General features: G+C 41.6%; 1 protein-coding gene across 12 annotated transcripts in view; it reads left to right on the top strand.

Moving 5' to 3' along the window:
* Window positions 1-1,404: 1,404 nt before the first annotated feature.
* Window positions 1,405-6,195, top strand: part of TEAD1 (TEA domain transcription factor 1) — a 178,529-nt gene continuing 173,738 nt past the window's right edge. For 10 of the 12 annotated variants that reach the window (XM_033152266.1, XM_033152274.1, XM_033152258.1 and 7 more), the window contains exons 1-2: window positions 1,405-1,547; window positions 2,321-2,463. The gene's annotated coding sequence lies outside the window, so the exon portion shown is untranslated. Of the gene's footprint in view, window positions 1,548-2,320; window positions 2,464-6,195 lie in introns of those variants that run through there. The other 2 variants (XM_033152197.1, XM_033152283.1) reach the window with 2 other exon arrangements.

Below are 6,195 nucleotides of genomic sequence, written 5' to 3'. Positions count from 1 at the left end.
AGCCTAAAATTAATTTCCAGTAAATGCTCGCATGAATAAAAAACGTTTTAACTCCTGATAGAACATAACGTCAAAGGTGTGCACTGTATATGAGGGGAAACTATTACATTACATGTATGTTCTGTGGCATCAGAATATAATGGTCCTGGTTAAGGGCATAATCCTATAAATTTGGGATTAAGTCCCGCAGAACGCAGTGGTGCTTACTTCTGAGTAGACGTTTTAAGAATTGCACTATATGCTCTTTGTCCTACGCCCCCCAAAAGTGCCCGTGGCAAACATTTCTCCGTGTGTTGCACATTTTCAATGTCTCTCATTTCCACGTGGAACTCAAATAGTTAATTGCAAATGACTTACAACAACTCCCTCGGGAGTGCATTTCCACAAGGGTGCGATGATGTCGCAAGGACAAGAAAGGCACGCGATATGGACTATCACGATGCAAAGCTCCAGAGTCGCCTGCGCTTCAGCAGTTCTTTTCCAGGTTGCTGTCCCGATTTTATGTCTAACTGAGCGTCTCTGAATCGTGGTTTGTTTGTTTTTGCATCTTTGTGCAAGTATTTCTAAATTTTGCTTTCTTTGTGCAAAAAACAAAATGAAAAGGACGACCTGACAGACACTCCTTCCACCATTTCACGAGGAAAGCACAAACTCCGGCTCTCCCAAGCGCGCACAACCCAGCCCTAGAAAGTTTGCATCAGCCCTGTCAGTCCCCAGGGCGCTGAAATCCTGTTGCCTGTATCCTCCGATGGGAGTCGCAGCTGGAATGATCCTCTCCCTCTTCCCACTCTCTCTCTCTCTCTCTTTCTCCCTCTCTCTGTGTGCAAAGCAAACCACGCTCCGCCTTCCCGATTGTGCCTCGGCATGTGAGTAGAGGATCCCATTTCAGCGCCGAGCTCTTGCCCTCCGGCTGATGCTCAGGTGGCTCTCGGTGACCTCTTCCCCCCGCCCCTCCCCATGCGATCTGATCTCTCCCTCTCTCCCCCGCCCAGCCTGCCCAGAAACTCCTCCCCTCCCCTCTCCGGCTTCCTCCTCCCCGGACTTTCCAATGAGGTCACCAGCTGCTCCGTGGCTCCTCCCCTTCGCCTCCCCGGGCTGTCGCGGCCCGTGGCTCCGCCTCCGCTGTCGAGAGTCCGCTCCTCGCGTTCATTTCATTCCTCTTCTCATTCCGAACATTCTTAGCATCGCTCGCGCCGCACAAGCCCGTTTCGAAAGCCCAGCCCGCCCTGCCCGCCACCGGTCTGGGGGCAGTCACGAAGCACTGGCAAGGGCTGCAATAATCCCGCAAGCCAACAAGCTGTAGAGCCCAAACACACACGCACACACACACACATTAAGAGATTTCTCTCTCTCTCTCCAAATAACAACCACAACAATAATAGCAACAACAAGCAAAAAAAAAAAAAAATTTAATTACCCCCAAAATTACCAAACAACACCAAGGCTTGGAAATTAAGCAAGCCAAGTCCCCAGGGGAAAGCTGGAAGAAGTTTGCAATTGAATTGCAAAAAGCTGGTGGTGTTTGCAAGGTGGGGAGTGGAGTGGAGGTAAGTTTTGTGCGGGTCTGTGTCTGGCTGTTTGTTGGGGCGCGTGGGGGCTGGAGGGAGCTTGCTGCTTCCCTGCAGATTTCGCGTTGCTTTGTGTGGCAAGGAGAGGAGCGGAGAGGGGGGGGGCTTGTCCTCTGTTATTTACTTGGGAGAATCATGCCGATCGTCCCTCTTTCGTTCCTTCACGACCCCCTCCTCCTCCTCTCTTCTCAATCTCTGCAGGTGATCTGGGAAATGTGAGGAGGGGGCAAAATGAAACGAAATCAGGAAAGTCGCCTTGGGAGGTGGAGGGAGTTGTTTCTGAGTGGAGTTTTGGCTGCTTTGGGGATTTTCAGCCAGAGCTGCAACAGGCGGCCGTTCCTCTCTCCCTCTCTCGCTCTGCTCCTTCTTGCTGTTGCTGCTTTCATTTAGTTGCCTGAGTCACTGCTTTGCAGCCTGGGGCGCGTGCGCGCGCCCTCAAACACACACACACACTCTTTCGCGCGCGCACACACAGACAAATCTTTGGCATTTTTCACATTTTTCGCCAAGAAGGAATAAGTTGGGAGCAGATCAGGCCTTGCAAAGTAAATTGATCCTATCCCTCGAGTTTCTCTTCCTAGTGCCGAGCTTTGGAAAAGTGGCTGGATCTGAGATTTGGCTGGCTTTTAAGAGCTTTGAGTTTTTGTTTTTTGCTTTTCTCTCTCCCGCCCCTTCTTCCCTTTTTAATTTCTTTTCCCTCTTAAAGATGAAAGAAGGAATGTTCTCCTTTGCTGCTTCTTTGCTTTCTCCAGAGCTGCTGCTGCTGCTGCCACTGCTGGTTAATTGCACATTCAAGTGGAAAATTTTCCGGAGTCAGCAGAAACATTGTATCCAAAAAAGACAAAGTCGCAGTTCCAACAAAACGCGGATATTGTCCCTGGAAAACTTCCTTTCGGTAGGAACCGTAGGATTATTTATTTCCCCTTAACCTTTTAAAGGGATCTTGCACATCCCCTCTTTACACATTAATGGAGCTGCTTCCCAAAGGGCAGAAAGTAGTCTTTGTTCACAGAATTCACACTTTCAAAGAAAGGAAGTCCACTTAGTCTTGGTGGGAAATTAGTTTATCACAATCCAAAACAAAACACAAGAAGGCAGAGAGAGAGAGAGAGAGAGAGAGAGAGAGAGAGAGAGACAGACGTTGTTACTCCAACAGTAAAACTCAGATTTGAAGGGGTGGAGGGGTGGAAGGAAGCACACACAATCCTGGACTTGATTTAATGGATTTATTTAATGCTCATTGGTGTCACTGTATAAAAATATTTATGAAACAATGAAATACCAGCCACCTGTGTTTCTCAGGAGAGTCGTTAAACGATTAGAAGCAAGTATCTGTTTTTGATTTGGGGAAATGAAAAGTGACCTCAATAAATGTTTCAAAAGTTAGCGAGCAGGTATGTTCTTTATTTTCTCATTGTAAATGGCTACTAGTGATGTAAAATACGGAAATCTTTTAAAACATTTCCTAGATCACACTTCATTCGCACGGCGTGACTTTAAAAATATTATACATGTAAATTCTGATTTAAGGTGGCCAATAAAAGTAGCTCTACTAAAACTCCTTATCAGGAGCACATAACATTTTATTCCCTTTGCTGATAAAAAGGAAAGATAGCACCCTTAGCTGTAGGTTTCTGAGATACATACATATAAGTATCAAGCTTTTTTTTTTTTTTTAAAAAAAGATTGCATTTTCTGAATTTAATATAGATTTTATATTGATGTGTAAATCTTATGGCAGCTTGAATTTGCTTAAAGGGGAGGATAATTATGTACAATGCAATGGGAACACAAATGGTAACTGGAGACATGCTCTTATATCATGCAACTTTTTTGTTTTTTAATAAATCCTAAATTTGGAATGGCTGCCCTTGGGTACATAGTGTTTTGCCATCTCTATAAATAGTTGGGAAATGCCACTGCAAGGACATTAGACTGTATTGATGGTGCATGCTAAGGAGATTTCAGATAATTCAGAGGGCAATGTTACATTGCCTTATTCCAGAGGCTGCCTCTATATATGCATGCACCACATATTTTTCAAATGGAATGTTGAGAATTCATAACACTTCAAAAGGTGAACAGAAAGCTCTTCAGGCCTATCTGAATTTTAGAGCTGATTCAAGGGTATTATCTTTTTTTTCATTTTAAGGAAATTCTGTTGGCAGTTAGACAAGCTTTCAAAATTCTTTTTTCTGTGCTGATTTGTTGACAATATAATTTAAAGCTTGGAGGCACTAATTGCATTAAATATTTTAGATGCATCCAGGAAGATCAAATATCTGGTGTATTGATTAGCACCCTATTTTGACCATTGTAATGGCTTTTATGTTTTTCTTTATGCGGAATGACATTGAAGTATTAATGAGACAGTAGTGTACCTCATTGTTAAATTTGCCTAGTGTTCGCAAATAGTTTTAGATGCCTAGTGCTGCTGAAAATATGAGAAGTATGTTTGATACATGTTTGATATGCCTTCGTTTTGTATGCAGTACCAAAACCTGGAATGCGTCCACTAAACTTATCACAAGAAGGAGACTCGAGTGAAATGTTGGTTTTATGTGGGCTTTTCAGTTGAATAGTATCTGCTTTTAGTAAACAGTGGAAAAGAACAGTCCTAGCGAGATCTGGGTCCTTAGCGAATTCCAGCTGGAAGGGTTTTGGCGTTTGAAGAATGTATGTGTGACTGAAAAGCTACTTTAATACTTTGAAAGTAGATTTCTTCCTCTCTCTTGCTTGGCTGATAATCTAGGTCTAGGAAGCAGTCTAGGGTTTTCGTGGTGCTTTCCCTTGATAATGAAAGTTAAGCTCAGCTATTTTGAAGGCAGAAAGTCCCAAACTCTAGAAGATGTAATTCCAGAGATCAGCAACCCTACTTTAAAAATTCTCAGGTTTCAACACAGCAAAAGGGTACAATCGATATCCAAGTTATTCAAGAATAATGAAGTGTTAAATGTGACTGCTTAAGTTTATAGGAGGGCCAGAATGCAAAGACCTCTTATGATGAAGGGTACCCTTTTTTGTTTTGTAGCAAAATGTAGTTGTGAATCCATACTCTTTAGCAGTAAGATGGCTGTGTATTCTGTACTTTCTGTGGAAAAAAAAACCTGATTTGGGGCTCATTTCCATAATTCAGTGCTTTGCTTGGATTGTGTGTGACAGTAAGGAATAATCTCTTAAACTGTGTATTTCCCCCCTCCCCAAAACACATACAAGATGCAGCATATGTGCTCACACTTTAAACCAGTGATCTTTCTAATATAATAATGCATTTTTATTGCACTTGAAATAGTAGAACTTGCTGCCTAGTTTCCTAAAGCTACTTCATTAGTTCAGGATTTAAAGATTTTTTGCATCAGGGCTCTCATGTTAAAATGGTATGTGCATGTGTAGTCATGTGATCAAAACTTTGCTGATTTAATACTTAATATGTTTATGTACATGAGATTGTTTTATACTGTGGTTTGTTAGAAAATGATATATAATTTACATCATTGTCTTAACTAAAATACTTCCCTAAATATGTAATTGAAGTGTAAGCAATGCTTAATATTATCACCTGCTTATGCAACTTGGAAAACATTACACTGTCCATAAAGTACTATAGGGCACAAATTTGAACAGGAATTATTTCCTAGATTTTGTAGGTCCATTGATTTATAAAGAGATTTATGGCACTGTTACAGGAGCAGCAAGGGGGGGGGAATGTTTCTTAAAGGGACACACACAGCAAATAGTCTCTTGGGCTTTTATTGGCGTGTGTGTGTGTTGTTACAGATACAGTACTCAGTTATTGCATTGAAACTGAATTATTGCTATTTACTATTTTGGAATGAAACTTTCTATGTGAGAGAGAATCTGAAAGTTTGGGTCTTGTATTGCTAGACTTGAAGACTCTTAGTGGACTTGATACTTGGGAGTAGGTTGCATTCCAAACTCCACTTACCTGAGTTAAGCCCCATTGAATTCAATAGGACTTACTTGTGAGTAGACATAGCTACCATTGTGCAGTAAATAAGGTAACTAGGGAAAGGCATTAGCAGTGCCTTGTATGTTGATTTCAGTTTAAACGAACACTGTATACTGTGTAAACCACTAGTTTAGAAATGTGACAATTGCACTACTGTATCTACAAAAGCATTAATGATGCTAGTCCTCACCGAATCCTCATCTTTAGATATCAAGGTACCAATCATGCTCTGGATCTGCAGGTCCTCCCATCCACATCAAAAGTCTCATCTTGCCTGTTCACAGTGGTCCAGAGAGCATCACAACTCAAATGGAGTTACGTATTCAGATGTATATGTGCATTAAGGAAATCTGCTTCTGTATGTGGAATCTCTATTCGATAGTGGGCAAAAGTATTAATAAATACTTTTAACAGCACCTTTTTTCATGAAGCTCCCTTGAGAGTCTTTCTTTTCTGTTTTCTCCTGCCACTGCAATAACAACAAACATTATTATTATTATTATTATTATTATTATTAGATTGTTGTATAACATGTTGTATGATATACAGAGTGGCATCAGTTTCCAGAGTAGTCTCATTCTTCTGCTTTTATGATTGTGGAGTTCATAATCTGGGATTATAATGAGTGCAACTTCCTGTGTTTTGGTGGCCCATACG

Source organism: Lacerta agilis, chromosome 1 (genome assembly GCF_009819535.1).
Source record: "Lacerta agilis isolate rLacAgi1 chromosome 1, rLacAgi1.pri, whole genome shotgun sequence".
NCBI classification, from domain to species: domain Eukaryota; kingdom Metazoa; phylum Chordata; class Lepidosauria; order Squamata; family Lacertidae; genus Lacerta; species Lacerta agilis.
Note: the sequence above shows the minus strand (reverse complement) of the source record. Positions and strands in the feature narration are given on the sequence as shown.